The sequence below is a fragment of the Equus quagga genome, chromosome 3 (genome assembly GCF_021613505.1).
Source record: "Equus quagga isolate Etosha38 chromosome 3, UCLA_HA_Equagga_1.0, whole genome shotgun sequence".
NCBI classification, from domain to species: domain Eukaryota; kingdom Metazoa; phylum Chordata; class Mammalia; order Perissodactyla; family Equidae; genus Equus; species Equus quagga.
Genome location: NC_060269.1, coordinates 48,660,149 through 48,679,573, shown reverse-complemented (window position 1 = coordinate 48,679,573; position 19,425 = coordinate 48,660,149).

Sequence of the window (19,425 nt, the reverse complement as noted above, 5' to 3'; positions counted from 1 at the left end):
GAGTTGCCCACCCCAAGATATGTCTCTGGCATGAGGGTTATTTGGGGCTGATTGCTTTTAATAAACTGCAGACAGGAAAGGAGGCTCTGAGGAGTGGAACTTGCTTGCCCTTTGTTAGGAGACATTTACATTGTAAAGGAAATCTCCATCTGTAAAGATGCCTCCCTCTCTGTACCAGGAAGAAGGGTGGATGACCTTATCTCTAGAAACTCTTAATCAATGGGGAAGGTAAGGACTTAAATCTGCATTTGTTTGTTGTGCTTGTCTGGTAACCTCCTGTAACTGACTCCACCCACCCCCAATGTCCTCCTTTGTCTTTAGCTGGATATGATATTTAAGGTGGTGGCTTCAGCCATTTTAGCCAGTTGCTCAGCTTGCCTGGGCCCCCCATGCATACATGTTATAAAGCTTTGTTTAATTTTCTCCTGTTATTCTATCTCATGTGAATTTAATTTGTTCTCTGGCCAGAAGAACCAAGAGAGGGTCGAGGAAATGTCTTCCTCCCCTATACTATTTTAATCCTTTGTCTACTAATTTTGTCATCTATGTCATCTATGGGTAAAATTCTGGTCAACTAATTTTTCTCATTATGGGTGATATTTTCCTGCATCTTTACATACTTGATAATTTTTGATTGGGTGCCAGACACTGTAAATTTTACTTTCTTAGGGGCTGGATATTTTTATAGCATTAAAAGTATACTTTGACTATGTTCTGGGAGAGGGTTAAGTTACTTGGAAACAGTTTAGTCCTCTTCTGTCTCATTTTTATTTTTTGGTAAGCAGGACCTGACAGTCTTTAGTCTAAGATTAATCTTCTCTACTGCTTGATGTGGGGTTGGTGAGCTGAAGAGTCAAAAGAAAGATTTCTTGAACTCTCAAGGTCTGGCAGTAGTGCTGTTTCATTCAGAGAATAGTGTGGAATAACATGGGGACAGGACTCATGGGCAGGAAGAGCTGCTGCCAACATGGGTTGAGGGTAGGGCTAAATTTAAGGCAGAGGTATGTGAGTTATCTCTTTACAAGACAAAGGAAATAATATGTAAAAAAAAAGTTGTTAAAATGGTATCAATGCAGGTGGAGTATGGTTATTGAGTGGTCCTATAATTTTTACATAAGAGTCAAACTGGATTAAGCAAATGGCTGAAGCCGCCACCTTAAATATTATTTTTAGCTAAAGACAAAGGAGAATGTTGGGGGAGCTGGGGGAGTCTATCATGGGAGATTACCACACAAGTACAGTAAACAAATGCAGATTTAAGTCCTTGCCTTTGGCATTGATTAAGAGTTTCTAGAGATAAGGTCATCTCCCCTTCTTCCTGGTGCATAGAGGGAGACGCCCCCCACAGATGGAGACTTCCTTCACAAATGCAAACATCTCTCATCAAAGGGCAAGCAAATTCCACTCCTCAGAGCCTCCTTCCTGTTGGCAGTTTTCGAAAGTAACCAGCCTAGAATAATCCTCATCACTACTGAATCAACATCCTTCTAGTAGTCTATCTGATGCCCCTCAATTATGAGATTTTCCAGTCTGGCCTATGTGAACTTTGGCCACTGTTTCCTTAATTTTGTGATGTGGCTCTTTCCCTGGCTTCAGGTAGTATTCTCACACACATATGCTGATAAGTTCTCAATTGAATACTCAAGAGGAACCTTCTGTATATCTCTAGAGTTATCTCTGTATGCAGTTCTCTTCTTCAACACTGTGCCCTGCAAACTCTAGCCTTCTTAACTTCCCTAGACCCCCACATCAGTCTTTTTAACACAGGAAGACCATTTGGCTCTGCCTTGGTTCGCTTTTCTGGTACTGCAGTCTGGAAACTTTCTCCAGGCAGAAAGCTGTGGCCATCATAGGGATTACCTTGTTTGTTTTCCAGTTCTCAGGGATTGCTGGCTTCCACTGCCTGACATCCAATATTGTGTGAGCTGTTTTTTCTTTTTCTTGAGGAAGATTAGCCCTAAGCTAACATCTGCCACCAATCTTCCTCTTTTTGCTGAGGAAGATTGTCCCTGAGCTAACACCCATGCCCATCTTCCTCTACTTTATATGTGGGATGCCTGTCATAGCATGGCTTGCTAAGTGCTGCATAAGTCCACACCTGGGATCCAAACTGGTGAACCCTGGGCTGCAGAAGCCGAACATGCAAACTTAACCGCTGCACCATCAGGCTGGCCCTGAGAGCTGTTCTTTTATATGCTTTGTGGTTTTTGTTTGTTCGTTCCAAGTAGGAGGGTAAATCTGATCCCTGTTAATCTAGTTTGGACCAAAGCAGAAATTCTTCAGCTATTGTTTTAAATGTGTTCTTTAGTCCTTGTCATTGTTATAGGAAGAGAAAGCTTGCATTTTACAATATTTCTAGTTCTGAGAAGCCACTGAGTTGACTTTTTATTAAAGGGCTGTTTTTATGGAAAGTAAATAATTTTTTGGCTCTCCATGGACCCATCTATAAATCTTAGGTTCTCCTCACTTTTTCCCAAAGCACAAATATATTAATGTTCTTCCCCTTAGACCTTCTATCCTGAACATACGAAGATTACTTTCTGGGAGATAACATGTCTTTTTCATTGAATCTTCTTATCTGTTGTTCTCCACTTGTTTTTTATGTACCTATATCTTCTTCCAACTTGCCCTGTAGGGACTACATTATCCCAATTCACAATGAGAAAAAAGCATAAGAAAAGGGATTGCCTTAGATCTACACGTTGCTAATCTTCCTCCTTTGAAAATATTCTGTATTAAACTGAAAAATACCTTCTAACACCAAAATATATAAGTAAACAAATACTTAGTTAGCTAGCTAATTAGATAGCAGACATAGCAGAGTCATGGATATTTCCCAATGCATTCAACACAAAGTCAAACTATAAAATTAAATTAGTCATTCCATCTGACATTCTTCATGCTCTTTCTTTTATTGATTTTATTTAAACCTTTGATCACATCCTACTGCGTGCTCATACTCTTTCTCTCTGGTATCTAAGCCAGCTTTTCACATCTTTATTATATACTGATGCAGTTTTGGGACAGAGTTCTACATACTTTATCAAAGGAAGTAAGCCCATCTACTTTAAATCCAAATTGCCTAATTAATCAGAAGATAATGATAATGTAAGATATATTGGTAAACATAATTGTACCCTAAAAGTGCTCTCCAAGCCATCAAGGAAAAAGAAATAGGTAAATATAAAATAAACAGCTTTGATGAAAGTTATTCTCCCTCAACTGTGTCTTGGAGGCTGGCCAGCCCTAAGGTTGGAGTTAAGGGGCTGTAGGTACTATTGTTTTATAAAACTGGCAAAATTAAGCAACTGAATTCTTATTTAAATTTTTTCTGTGTACCAACTCGCCCAGTTCTGGTCAAGATGTCTCAACACTCTCTTACAGTGAGAAGTAGTCTGACCTGGGATAGTACTCCAAACAACTTAATATTTTCATCAAAAATTGTCGTATAAAATAAAAAATATCTAGGGCCAGCCCGATGGTGCAGCGGTTAAGTGCACACGTTCCGCTGTTCTGCTTTGGTGGCCCAGGGTTCACCGGTCTGGATCCCGGGTGTGGACATGGCATCGCTTGGCAAAGCCATGCTGTGGTAGGCGTCCCACATATATAGTAGAGGAAGATAGGCATGGACGTTAGCTCAGGGCCAGTCTTCCTCAGAAAAAAGGGGAGGATTGGCAGCAGTTAGCTCAGGGCTAATCTTCCTCAAAAAAAATTTAAAAAATCAATCTTATGCATGTTTTCTTAACTGTTTTGAAACCATTTAGAAAAATAATTTTAAAAATAGTTTTATTTATGCTAGATAGAAACAATGAAAGGCTTACATGATCTTTAATCAGACAAATATATTTTATTATGGCAAATAATTAATACTACTTAAGGTGTGCTTTTTCCAGGGATATTTTGTATGTGTGTGCTGTTAAAGAACTACTAAGTGTTTTTGATAAAATAAAGGATTTAAAAATCATGGAACTATTTGAAATATGTAACAGATTTTTTAAATTATTAATATACTCTAGAATATATGAATTCATTAACTACATTTTATTCAGAGAGAATTTCAAAAATTATTTTATAGGCTTTCTTGTTTGTGTATCAATATACCAACACTTACATAAACTACTAGATGAGACATCAATAACCTTCAAGTTAAAATGCTATTTACCAAACACATTCTTTTTCTAAATAGCATTTTTCTGAAAATTGAGAACATTTGGTTTGATAGCCAACTTACTCTCATTGAGCACATTAAAATTATTTGCTGGATATAGCTAAATAAAAATAATTTGGAACTGTTCAAATATCAGACTGTCTCGAGGGTACATACGATTGGAGAGCACAGCTGTTGACAAAATTATACCAGGTTGTTAGATGCTATGTCGGTCCAGCCAAATGTGCCAGGTTGTAAAGATTAGACTTACTAATCATGCAGCAGACCTTAGATGCAGCCTGTGAAAGTTTCATTTAAAAATGGTCACTTGAGGGGGGCTGGCCCAGCGGCGTAGTGGTTAAGTTCACATGCTCTGGTTCGGCGGCCCTGAATTTGTGGGTTAGGATCCTGGTTGCGGACTTAGACAACACTTGTGAAAGCCATGCTATGGCAGTGTCCCACATACAAAATAGAGGAATATTGGCACAGATGTTAGCTCAGGGCCAATCTTTCTCACCAAAAAATAAAATAAAATAAGTAAAATAAAAATGGTCACTTGGAAAAGAGATGCATTTTCTAGAAACTTCTTAACATTAGCTTAAATTTTTGGCAAATAACTGCCAGGATATATTTTACAATAGTATCCTCTGTTTTCCATATGATTGCATACAAGATCCCATCTGATTGCACATCTGGCCATCGGTGCAATCTCATTTCCTGCCTCGCATCACACTGCCCGCTCTGATCCAGTCAGATTGACCCCTTGCTGCTAGTCAAGCATCCCAGGCCCACTTCTGCCTCAGTGTCTTTACAGTCACAGCTCCCTCAACTTAGAGCACTCTTCTCCCAAATGTCTGCATGGCTCCTTCCTTTGTCTTTATTTGGGTCTCTGCTCAAACGTCATCCTTTTAGCTATGCCTTCCCTGACCATTCTGTTAATTAGCATCCCTCCCCACTCCCAGTTATTCTTGAACTCACACCCTACTTTATTTTGCTTCATAGCATTTACTAGATGGCATATTTCATATTCACTTGTTTCTTCAATTATGAACTGTTTCCTCTCACTAGAATGCCAGCTTTAGCAGACCAGGCATTGATTTTATTCACTGCTGAAACTTCAACTTCCAGTATAGTCCCTGGCTCTTCTAAGAGAATTATTCCACATTTGTTAAATGCATGCATACATGTATGAATGAAAGAGTGTTAAAACAAATAAAACTGTTACTCATTATATGCCAATTCCTAAACTGAGGAGTAGGTGTACAAAAGCTGATTAATCTCCAGAAGTGGGAGAGCCAGGCACATACATAATTTGTTATACAATGTGTTTAACTAGAAGATTTGAAATATTAACAAACTGGTTAATATCAATACCTAAGAATTGTCATAACAATGCCCATATTTTGGAAGGAAATCCCCGGATTTTATGGTACTTCCTCTGTCCTTGAACTGTCACCTGACTATGACCTCCCCCAGCAGTGTCTCTCTCTACAGCTTGACTGCAGGTTCCAATCATTCTTTTTCCCTCAAAACAAACAGCAACTACAGCAATAAAATACAGTAACAGTATTTAAAAAGAAAAAGCTTCATATAGCATTTGCATTTTAATCGGCAACGCCTGCAAATCAAAAAACCTCAATTCAAAGTTAATATTTGATTGTGGAATTATGGGTACAAGTTATTGGGGAGAAAAGCCTAACCAAAGGCCAGTCCTCCTATTCACATTAGCTCTACCTAGCCTGAAGACACTTTTATTAGACTAATTTATGTTGAGTTGTGACATTTCATAAATGTAGGCACATCCTCTTTCAGAAAGCCCTTCTCTACCCAACTTTCTTCAGTTGAAAGCTGGGTTAGTCTAGATTCTCTGAGAAGCAGACATCACAATGTGATTAAACATGCAAAGATTACATTAGGTGAAATGTTTTTCTAGGAGAATGTAGAGTGGGAGCTGATCAAGGCTGGGGAAGCAGTCAGACTAAGATGGAAAACTGACCCCAAGTGCAAGAGAGAGGAAGAGAAACTTGGGTAGAAGCATTCTCGATTGCTTAGAAAGATTCCCAGAGTCTTTGAGAAGTACTCAAGACAAAATTGGCAGAAGTCTGCCTTAGTATTTTGAACACATTCACTTGTTGACTAGACAAAGACTGTGGAGGGCATGGCCTCAGGGCAAGCACACTGCAGGATTTCAGAGCACAGCAAATGGGGGTCTTTGTCATCAGGCTCCCTGCAACTGAGGGTCTACAAGGCATGTTCTCATGTTCTTTCTCAGTGAAATTATCCATTTCTGTTTCTATCTTTTCTTTTGGACTCTATACTTCTTTAGATCAGGGTCAGGTCTTATTCATCTTTGCATCTGTAGAACCCAGCCCAAGCTAGATCGAATGTTTTCTAAGTGGATAACTTCTATCTATAATCACCAAGACACTATCTCATCCTCTGTTTTTCATTGTGGCCCAGGGAGCATTAGTGTGAATGAAACTCACACAAGGGCAATGGAGTGTGGCAGTTGAGAACGTAATCTCTGAAGTCAGAGGTGTAGGTTCCTCTTGCTCCTGATGCCTGACCCTGGGCAAATCTCTTAATCCAAATAATCTTTCATTTCCCGTCTTCAAAACTGGGTTAATAGTGGTTTTTTAACTAAATGCTTTCTGTGGGAATAAAAAGTTAATTTATTATTATGTCAGCAACAAAATACATCTATTCTCATTATCAAGTTTAATATCTTAGTGAAGCAAAGCACAAAAGAAGGAAAATGAATGCAACAACCGTAATGAGGGATAGGCATCTCTTAATGAGAAACCATTAAGAAAATCATATGGCTGAATTGATGTGAGTACTAAAATTTTTCCATGTAGATTGTTTTAGTTGGAGACATTATATTAAATATCATGAGCCCATCACACACATTAGTGGACTAATATTTGTAAGAAACTAAATCACATCTTTGCTTTAAAAGGTGAGGCCAACAGATGCATGTGCCATATTTTTCTACCAAGCCTTGCAGGAAGTTGATCCTTTCCTTTCTGGGTCACTTTTTGAGCCTTCTATCCCTCTCCACTGCCTTCTAGAACTGGCTTGATTTCAGTATTGTCTCACATTTTAAGATCCTGTTGCCTTGCAACCTAAATAATCCTGAAGCACAAACATAAACTAGCTGACATCTCTTCTTTAATGATGCTGCCTTACAAATTTCAGTTTCACCGCTCATCCACCAAGTACCATTTTATATCCACATTTAATATCACCACATTGCATAGTAACTGGAACTTTCTAGAGTAAATCTTATTCTATTTTTATTACTTATTGACTGATGGTCATTATTATTCTGTTGGTTTCATTAGCTTATATGGTTTTCAAATAAAACAAATAAACAGATATAAAGAATGATAAACAAAAGCACTAAAAAAATTCCTACAGATCCTTGTAACCAAATTTCTTTTCTAATATGTACACTATCAAGGTAATTGTTTTCCCAAGTGCATACTACTTTTTTGTTATAACTTGTGTGCAGTCTTTATTAAAGCAGTGCTACATCATGTTAAGCAAGCAAACATTTATTCTGCAAATGTCTTTTAATGATTATTGTAATAGAAAATGTTACAAGGACAGTAAGACAGTAGTATCATGACATTTGAGGGTGAAATACAGTCTGAACACAAATTACTGGATAGCCAAAGTATTGTTATGATGTTGTAACTTTCCATTTTAACTTTGCAAAGAGAAATTAATGGAATACTCTGTAATGCTCCAATTTTTCTTCTTGTGAAGTCATGCTTGACAAATTCAGTGTTCTTTCTTCTTCACAAATTATTGATATGGTTTTAGTGCCCTCATTTTTGCCAGCCCAAGCTACAAATAGGGTCAAGTAGACTTTTATTTTTTGGTACCATAGATGTTTTTACTTCATTACAAAGTATCATATTACGCCTTATCACCATTCTAGGATAGAGTGATTCGGACAATAGCCAACCTCATAAATGTCCATATCTAATACCCAAGTACAATATAAAGACTCAATTCATTTTGTTTTAATTACAGTTAGACATTTAACATTCTTCATTGAGGAAAGAGCAAATTGGTAGACAGAAATTCTAAATTAAGAGGCCCTATAATAGTGTTTTCACCTATAAAGAAATATGAACAAGAAATTAAATATTCCATGTGATTTATTTTCAATCAAGAAAGAGATGAATCAGAGATATTAGGATTAAAATAGCCCAGCCAAAGACTAGTAAAGAAAATTGAGAGAAAGTTTCAGTTACAGGAAATCTCTGCAAGCTGAAGATCAAAAAGGAACATCAAGGAATAAGGGAGGATGTACAAGAAGCTGAGGGGCATTTCAGAACAAAAAGCAAAAGTCAGTCAGTCAGTGAGGAGACCAGAAAATAAACAGTGCTGAAAAGACAGACATTTAAGTCGAAACCAAGACAAAATTGGAGAGCCTGTTTTGTGCTTTATATTGACTGACTGGCTTTTCTCAACATATTTGGATCAAAGCACTTTATCCTAGTTCAAACAGAAACCCTGAACTTATTCCAGATCATAGAGGAAGTTATGTTGGTGTTGATGATTTACATTCTTAGATAAAATGCAAAAGTCTAAAATGATTCTGGCATTTCATTGTGGATAAATTTGCTGATGTTCAAGGTAAGACTAACATTGAATTACTAGTCACAGTTCAAGGTACAGAAGCAAAATCTCAGGACAGAGACAATATGGATAAAGGTAGATATCTTTTGGGGACCGGCCTGGTGGTGTGGCAGTTAGATGTGCATGTTCCGCTTCAGGGGCCCTGGGTTTGCTGGTTTGGATCCTGAGTGCGGACGTGCACACCACTTGTCGAGCCATACTGTGGTAGGTGTCCCACATATAAAGTAGAGGAAGATGGGCACGGAGGTTAGCTCAGGGTGTCTTCCTCAGCCAAAAGAGGAGAATTGGCAGTGGATGTTAGCTCAGGGCTAATCTTCCTCAAAAAAATTAAAAAGATAGATATCTTTCACTAAAAAGTTCAGAACAAACAATAGCCTCAGCAATATTTAAAAGGTACTATTTACTTTATTTAAGAGGGTACATGTATTATATATATATATATATATTTTTTTTTTTTGGTGAGGAAGATTGGCTCTGAGCTAACATCTGTTGCCAGTCTTCCTCCTTTTTTTGCTTGAGGAAGATTGTCCCTTAGTTAGCATCTGTGCTAATCTTCCTCTACTTTGGATGTGGGATGTCGCCACAGCATGGCTTGATGAGCGGTGTGTAGGTCCATACCCTGGACCCAAATCCATGAACCCCATGCCACCAAAGTGGAGTGCTCAAACTTAAACCACTATGCAACCGGGCTGGCCCCTGTTTAAGAGGATATATTTTATTTTCTTCAATTTTGATAAGTAATATGTTCATAAATTACTAAATTCTGAAGGAAATGGAAAGTAAGAATTTTAAAAAAGTCTCCCTCAAACACTTTTATCCCAATTCCTCAGGTCCACCCTTCAAAAGCAATTAATAGCAGCTTCTGGTGTGTCATTCCTACATACTAGGCATATGCGAAGATGTGTACTCTCATTTGGACAGATTTTTGTCTTTCTCTGATTTGAGGGCTTTTTGGATCAGAAGAACCTGGACAAGATACTGCTTCAGAAAGAGGCCCCAATCTTCAGTGTAACTACTATTTATTTTCTTATCATTCAGACTCAACAGTACGTCATCATCATGTAGATTTCATCAATAAAAGCCATGATGGAAAGTTGCAGTCTAGAGACCCAAGGAGGTGCAGAAGATACAGAGCCCCACCATGTTCTGCATGACAAATATTTAATCTTACTCCACTCTATATTTATTGCTCCCTCACCCCTAAGCCTGGTCTGTGGCAGTCAGACCATAATCCTTCTTCACCATTACCTTTGGAAATGCTCTGCTTCTCTCCTGTGTTGGAGCCTCTTCTATAGGTGCATGTATACCCATTCCTTTGTCTACTCCTTTGATTTAATGATTTAATGTTGTATATTTCCCAGTTGTGTTCTGTTGAAAAATATATGGGTGGTTTATTTTGTTCATTTGTTTTATAATCTTGGCATATCCCATGACCCAGTTTTAAGGTACATAAGACATGAAAGTTAAAAATAGCTTCAGTTTAAAAGGGTACAGAAAAAGTATCATTTTAGAGTCTAGTGAAGGTCAGGATGGAAACTCTGTAAACTCTGTATCTCTTCTGAAAAGAAGAGTTTAAAAATTTTAGAGCATTAACTCATGATGAAGCAGAAATATTAAAGGACACATTGGAAAGAGATTGTTGGGAGAGGTGAGGCGCAAGAGACTGTTAGAAGAAGAAGCTAACGTCTACAGAACAGGGCGGACCATTGATACATCGTTGTCTTTATCCTGTCTCGGAGGAGACTAGGTGCCTGTTTCCTCCATGATTAGAGGCAGATGAAATTTAATTTTCTTTACAAGAAAGCTCAATAAATCTGTCCAGTTATGGTGTAAAGGAACGCTACAAATCAATTCCTCTAAAGCTGCATTGATCATTGCAGATAGATGTCCATAAACCCTTAAATGCCTTTTTTATTAATAAACTTTTATCATCAAATTGGCTCTTTCCGTACTCATAAAATATCCTTTGCAGTTGATCTGGGAGGGAATCCAGAAAGAATTTCTTTCTGCTTGAAAGAATAATAAGTAATATCACAATATCCAATAATAAAATAGCAAATAATAGTCACATCTCATGAGTTGTGCTACATGACTTGATCATTTATTTCATTTAAAACTCTCAGTAACTGCTTGAGTTAGGTGCTGTCAAAGTCCTCATTTTGAGGCTTTAGAAGGTTCAATACATTGTCCAAGTTCACACACTCAGACACAGCTGAGATTTGAATCTAGGCAGTCTGACTCTTCCCTCAACACATACATGCCACTGATGTGAAACTTCATTTTAAATTTGTTTCTTACACCAAAACCAAAGAAGGAGAAAATGGATTATTGAACTTTAATCCCTGTATTGGAAGAAAATCAATTTGGAGTCAACTATCTTGATCTACAGGTAGTTATTGACTATGGTAGGTAGCAGATCCTACTGGTCCATCATGTGGGCTTCTCAATCAGGCTACTTTGTTGCTTAACAGATGTACGATATTGGATTACTTTTTTAAAGCTTTCTTGTGAGGATTAAATTATTTAAGATATGTAAAGCACTGAGGACAGTACCTGGTGCATAATAATTGGTTATATGTCTGCCATTATTATGGGATACTGCTTAGCATATTAATTTTAAGAATGTGAGAATGGGTATAAAACTTTTCAGACATCACAAGCAAACAAAAAAACGCATTGGGCTTCATAGTCCAAGATTCTTCCTCTCAAGTTGTAAAAGACTAACATTTTTCATTTAGGATTGGCACAATCTGAAAGCTAGAGAGATGAAATCCTCAAGAATGCAGCACATTTGTTAAAAGGAAGGAAAAGCAATGGCAGTCTGGTATATATGCAATTGTAAGCAGTTTTAGGTGGTAAAACAGTGTCATCTAGTGAGAGCTTTAGGTGAGAAAATTCCCTGCACTAAATTAACATGCCTAAACAGTTCTATTTACAAGATTCAAATTCCTAGAATTAAAGAAAAAAGCCATTCTCAGCAAGTGATATATAAGTGAGAGCTGATATTTTAAACAAGGTCATCGTAAGGAAAAAGACATGAACATTGCGAAAGTCAAGACACATCTTATTTACTATCATCAATGGCACATTAAGTAGTCCTCATCACATTTTGAAAATTCTATATTTAAAGGATTATTCCTTGTTTTTTTTTTTTTCCCCCTTTGAGGACAGTTAGCTCTGAGCTAACATCCACCACCAGTCCTCCTCTTTTTGCTAAGGAAGATTGGCCCTGAGCTGACAGCCATGTCCATCTTGCTCTATTTTATATGTGGGATGCCTGCCACAGCATGGCTTGATAAGTAGTGCTTGGGATCTGAACTGGTAAACCCTGGCCCCAGAAGTGGAACACACAAACTTAACCACTACACCACAGGGCTGGCCCCCATTCCTTGGTATTTTTGAACTGTGAAGGTAGTGGGATTTTGTGTGTGTGTGTTTTGTTTTGTTTTGTTTTTAATTTCCCCCTGAGGATACAAATAACTCCTGGGGAAATTAATTAGTGAATCTGCTATTAGTTTAAGTTCACTTGGTCAAGTGTTGATAGACAGCTGTGCAAAAGCATGACCCAATGGGAATGGTACAAAATAGATCTGATTATGGGCAGAAGTGGAATCCACTTTGGAAATGGAGGCAGGTTTTACAGAGGGATGCTCAAAGTATAAAAGGGGACTGTCAGAGCTTGACTTTTCCTCTTCAAATGTATCCATAGTGACTGAGGTTGCCTCTATCCTCAGGTTAAGAATATACAGGACGCCTTTTAGAAACTGCTTCTGACAGTATTCCCTGAGATTTTTATCACCCCCTGTGAATGTCGATACTTATGAAAAATACTTTGAAACAAAATGATGAAACAGAGAATTCCTCAGAGTTTTGGAAACTATTTAGGGTAGAATTTTCACACTGTGTTTAGAAATCCACTAGAAAGTGAACTAGTAATAAGTGAGCAGGAACAGGGCTCATTGTCACCACTCAGCACAGACATGGTGGTATGCAAAGAAACTCGCAGCTGCTTCTTTTTGTCAGAATAGTGTTTCTACCATGTGCTAAATTAGATGGTATCTCTTTGGTGTTAAGTTCCAGAGAGGACCCCACATGGAACACATTCTTTGAGGTATGAGCATTCTTCCCTGTTATTATTGCTACGTTGTCTTTTATATGAAGTGACTGAGTGTTATGAGCTCTCTTAGTCTAGACTAGAATCTGAAACATTCATTAAATATCAGGGCATTATCGTAACTAAGTAAAATGAGTCCAAACATTTAAAAATCCCCGATTCAGGGGCCAGCCCCATGGCTGAGTGGTTAAGTTCATGCACTCTACTTCATTGGCTCAGGATTTCCCTGGCTCGGATCTTGGGTGCGGACATGGCACTGCTCATCGGGCCATGCTGAGGTGGCATCCCACATAGCACAACCAAAGGGACCTACAACTAGAATATACAACTATGTACTGGGGGGGCTTTGGGGAGAAGAAGAAGAAAAAAAAACCAAGAAGATTGGCAACAGATGTTAGCTCAGGTGCCAATCTTTAAAAAAAAAAAAGGATCAGCTGTAAAGATTAAAAAAGAAAAAATCTCTGATTCTAAAAATAAATAAAAATTATCATGAAAGCTCAAAATGCTGTATCAGTTAATGAATAATTCAATTGAGCTCATTAAGGAAGTTACTTAATAGGATTTTACTTAGACTTAGTACAATCTTGCCTTAAATGAGTTTAAGAATTGCATATTAAAGATTTATTAAGATTATTGGCCTTCTGGATCTTCAGACACAATTGAATGTAGTAAATTTTAGTTCTTAGCTGTAAACCTTTAAGTCGTTGAATACGTCATTTTTCATTTTAGAAGTAATTAACAGCATTAGTTATTCATGAACACTTGTATATAATTTGTAATTTCCATGCAATTAAATTTTCTCTCAACATTGACATGTTTCCTCATTCTTCATAACAACAATTTAATTTTTTTGTGATCACAGCATCAATTAAAAAAAAAATAAACTCCATAGGAGAGAATTATCACCATAATCTGCTTAAGGAATTCCCACTATGTCTTTTACCCTATTTATCTAGGTCACCATAGCACGCCCAAGATTCCCAGGCCCTCTTTTCATCAGGACACTAATCCTCTTGCAGTTCTGTATATTATCTGTAGAGGAGGAAGAAATATCCATCTACCTTTCTGGGTTCTTCTGGCTGGTCTAAGGATTCAATTGACATGAGACAGAGTAAGAGGAGAAAATCAAAGTTTAATGACATATATACATGTGAAAAACCAAGGAGAACTGAGTAATTCACCAATGCAGCCAAATCCACTAACTTAAATACCATTTTCAGCTAAAGACAAACGAAGATGTTAGGGGTAGTGGTTTGGGACTTCAAAGGGGAGGAAGACAATCCATGGGGAGATGGAAAAGCAAATGTTTGGTAAACAAATGTTCACCATGCCTTACAAAGACAATGAGACATGGAGAGGACTTTGATCAAATGGGCCTTGCTAGACAGGTTACTCCCTGTCTACCACACCTAGTTCATAGTATACTATAGTTATCTACGGTATTAGCCCCTTCTGGAAATAGGCCTCCTGTCTTAAATTCTTTTAGGCAGTTAGGGAGCATGTCAAAGTTTCTTCCTGAGCCTTTTGTTCTTAAAAATAATGAAGCTAGGGGACTGGCCTGGTGGCGCAGTGGTTAAGTTTGCATATTCTGCTTCTCAGTGGCCCAGGGTTTGCCGGTTCATATCCTGGGTGTGGACATGGCATGGCTTGGCACGCCATGCTGTGGTAGGCATCCCACATATAAAGTAGAGGAAGATGGGCATGGATGTTAGCTCAGGGCCAGGCTTTCTCAGCAAAAAGAGGAGGACTGGCAGCAGATGTTAGCTCAGGGCTAATCTTCCTCAAAAAAAAAGAAAATCAAGCTAAAGAGACACATTTTGGGGTAACAAATTCTGCTCCCATACATTTCCAACTCAATCCCATTTTACACCTCTCACTAATGCTTTCACTGTACACTCTGGAACTCAATCCCTTCCTCGACATGCTCACTTTACCACTCACATCTTTCCTGAAATTTCTGCTCACTTTCTTGTTAGAACTGGTCCACACTGGAGGGCACTGCTTCCTCTGAAGCTCACTTCTGTAGTGGCTGAATCTTACTCCCATGGCTCTGCCACCCCACACGCCATTCAACCTGGAGGTGTGGTAAGTCTCTTCTGACTTCAGTTTGATAATTCCAGGCTTTTTCCAATTCTCCTCTTGAAAATATCTCAGGCTTTGAGGCTTTGGCCTCAGATCTTTGCTGCCATAATTCTTCAGGCTTTTAATATCCAGAGAATGATCTAATATATTGGTTGTTCTGTTGCTCTCCTTCCATACTATCCTCACTCAGGCACATATACCTACAGTCATACTTAAATATCATAATTACCAATAACTGCACCTGCTCCATAATGTAGTCTTCAAGTCTACCAATATCTTCTAATTTCTTCAACTCATAACTCTTATTAAACAAATTCCAATTATTAACCCACCTAGGACCTCCAATTCATTGAGACTACCACTATTCTACTGTATCTCCACTTTCTCATGTTCTTAGTTTCTCTCATTATTGAGATTAGATGCTGTTGGCCATACATATTATCCTTCCGTTTCATGAAGCCATCCATGAACCCATAGTAATTGTGACTTTTTCTCTCCGTCATAATAACCTGGCAGAATCTCAGGCATATTTTCATCCATGTTTACCCAGGGCATGCCTGCCAATCTTACCACATTTTGTGACCATAATATTCTTCTACCTGACTATAATATTTCTTTTCTTTTTTCAGGCATCTAGTATTTGATCCTGATTCAACTGTTGATCTTGTTGCTTATTTCTCTCATAAAATAAAACAAATCAAACCAAACTAAAAAGACTAAACTCGCAGAAACAGAGAACAGATTGGTGGTTTCCAGAGGCAAGGGGTGAAGGGGGTGAGAAAATTGCATGAAGGTGGTCAAAAGATGCAAACTTCCAGCTGTAAGATAAATAAGTTCTGGGGATGTGATGTACAACATGATGACTATAGTTAACAATACTGTATTGTATATTTGAAAGTTGCTAAGAGAGTAAATCTTAATATTTCTAATGACGGAGAAAATTGTTAACTATGTGAAGTGATGAATGTTAACTACACTTATTGTCGTAATTATTTAGCAATATATAAATAATATATATTAAAACACTATGTTGTGCACCTTAAACTAATACAATGTTATATGTCAATTATATCTCAATAAAGCTGGGAAAAAGTAAAATAAATAAGTAGAGGACATGCACAGGCTCCTAGCACCAAATCTGAGCACATAATTCCTTCCTTCCTCCTTTATAAACCAGACTTCCCCATATTCTAATAAAGTCCCACCCCCACTTCTATCCAACCTCATCATTCCAATAATTTTCTCCTAAGTCATTCTCTTTAGCATGAACTTGTTATGTGATAAATTTCAAAAGAAAAAAGAAAAACCGCCTTTCTGTTCAGCTACCCTGTTTCTTTGTGCCGTCTTTCAGAAAACTTCACAAAAAAGTTGCCTATATTCACTATCAATTTCTATTATCCAATCTTATCTTATTTCAGTCTATTTAGGCTTTTATTCTCATCACTCCACTTAGCTCTTGTCTAAGTTGCCATTAACTTTTGCATCGTTCCTGACTTATCAGCGTTAGACAGTTGATCCCTCCCTTCATTTTCTTCACTTGTCTTTTAGGATCCAACACTCTTTTTCTCTTGCTTAAAGGGATCATTTTTCTCTACTTCTGTGATTCCTTTTCATATTCCTGACCTTTAAAGCATCTAGGGCCCAGTCGTTCTATTTTTTATCTGCTCAGTTGATGATCGAATTCATCCTCGGAGGCTTTAGAAACTGGCAGTCTCCAAATATATCTCTCCATTCCCACTCTCTTGCCTGAACCCATCTGCCAATCCAACTTTTCCTTGCGGATGTCTAACAGGCACTTCAACTTTAAAGTGACTAAAACTCATTTCCCTGTCTCTAATCTTTCCTTCCAGATCAATTATATATCAGGAAAAAGCGGTTTTATTTTTCCAGTTGCTCAGGCCCTAAACCTCAGAGGTGTCTTTGGCTCTCATAATTCACATGACTCAATCAACAAGTCATATTTGATTTTTACTTCAAGGTCGATGATGAATTTACCCAATTCTCACCACTTGCATTGCTGACTTCCCAATCCAACTTGCCATCCACTTTGAATTAGTTTCCTGTTGCTGCTGGAACAAATGCCGTGAAACTATCACCTTGAAACAAGTTACCTAACTTATAGTTCTGCAGTTCAAAAGTCCTAAAATCGAAGTAGCTGAGGGGCTGCATTTCTTCTAGAAGCTCTAAGGGAGAATCCCCATTCTTCCCTTTCCAGCATCTAGAGGCCACCTGTTTTCCTTGGCTTATGAATTCTCCTTCCATCTTCAAAGTCAGCACCATAGCATCTTCAAGTCTCTCTCTGACCTCTGCTTCCATTTTCACATCTCCTTCTCTCATTCTCACACTCCTGCCTTCCTCTTATAAGGACACTTGTAATTACATTGAGCTCTTGGATAATCCACTATAATCTACCCATGTCAAGATTCTTAACTTAACCTCTTTCACAAAGTCCCTTTGCCTTATAATGTAACAGATATGCAGGTTTCAGGGATTAGGACAATGACTTCTTGGAGAGGGGCATTATTCTACCACCACACACTTTGGTCTGTAAAGATGCAAGAGTTCCGGGGTGGTCCCCCTGATTACTCCCTTTTCTCTATTCCCCCCAGCAGAAGCCAGGCTGATTCCTTTAAAACCTGTTAAAACTTCAATTTTTATGATTAGGAAGATGCTATCAAAAGATATGATCTATCTTTAAACTAGTCCATAGAATCGGTGCAATTCCCGTGTTTTTCATAAAATTGAATCCCATTTTGAATCCCATTTTTTTCATAAAATTTGTAGAGCTGATTATACAATTAATACAACAGTGTAAAGATTAATGGATAGATAATATAATTTTGAAGAAAAAGAATAAGAAAGAGTAATACTACTTTAATGGACTTCAAGGTGTAATATAAAAGAGTAATAATTAAGATATTATGGTCCAGTCTGTAAAGTAGATAAGTAGACTAATTGAGCACAATAGAAAGTTTATAAAGAGTCCCACACATATAGAAATCTGATGTTGTATTGTAGATCAAAATAAAAATGGCAAACATTAGTAGGTATTCTGTGGATATTGGCAATGCATGATGAATAATTAAACTCCTTTAAACCATACACAAAAATTTCCATCAATTTAGAAGAAAATGTAAAAGAAATATATAATGAACTTAAATAGAGAAGTTCGCTTAAACATGGCACACGCAAGCTGGCAAACCATAGCAGGGAAGATTGACCAATCAAGCCATACTAAAATTAAATAGTAGTGTTGTGTTAGAGGAATCTATTAAGAATGAAAACACAAACCAGAAACATGAAGAAGAAATTTGAAACAGATTTAATCAATAAAGTAGTATCTTGAATATATAATCTTATGCATCATTTAAGAAGAAGACACTCCTGCAGAAAAATAGTCAAATGACATGAATAGGCTTTCTATATGACAAGGATTATAAATAAATAGCAACATATGAAAACATGCCTAACCTAATTAATAATCATAAATATACAAATAAAACCACAAGTTTATACATTTATGAAATACATGTATGTATTTCAAACCCACTTAATTGGAAAAAAATTAAATTTTAATTTAATTAATTTTAATTAATAAAATTTAATTTAATAAATAAACCCCCCCAATTTTTATATATTAAAAAATAAAAGTACCGATGACAATGTGAAACAAGGAGGTCTCTCTCATACTGTTGGCGAAGGTCTAAATTGGCAGAAATAATTTGGAAAAGAGTAAAGTGAAGATACACGTACACTCTGAATCAACAATTTGAATCCACCTCTCATACACTAGAACAGGGTTTGGCAAACTGTGTCACTCCAGCCAAATCCATCTGCCTTTTTGCGTAAATAAAATTTTATTAGGAGTCAGCCGTGCCCATTTGTTTACATGTTGTTCAGGGTTGCTTTTGTCCTACCGTGGCAGAATTCAGTGGTTGTGATGGACCGTATGGCCTGCAAAGCCTAAAACATTTACTGCCTGGCACATTATAGAGTTTGCCAGCCCTGCCCTGTGAGAACTACTGCATATATGCACCGAGAGATGTGAACTGGAATATTCATAGCAGCATTGTTAAAAATAATACAGAACTGGAAACAACTCTAGTATCAACCAAGATACAGTGGATACACAGTTTTGTATTCTTAGCATGACATAACACAAAGCATGGAAAATGAGTATCCTCGTAGATGCACCCACATCTGTGCCTCAGAAACAATGTCGACTGATCAAAGCAAGTTCCAGAAGAATACATAACAGTATGACTCCCTTTATATAAAGGTTAACAAACATGTCAAACTAAGCAATATAATGTTGCAGGATGTCTAACTATGTGGCAAATCTTTAAAGAAAAGGAAAAGTAATTAACCCAAAATTTAGGACCCTGGTTTCTGATGGAGAAGGATGAGGATAGCAGTAACTGGAACGGGC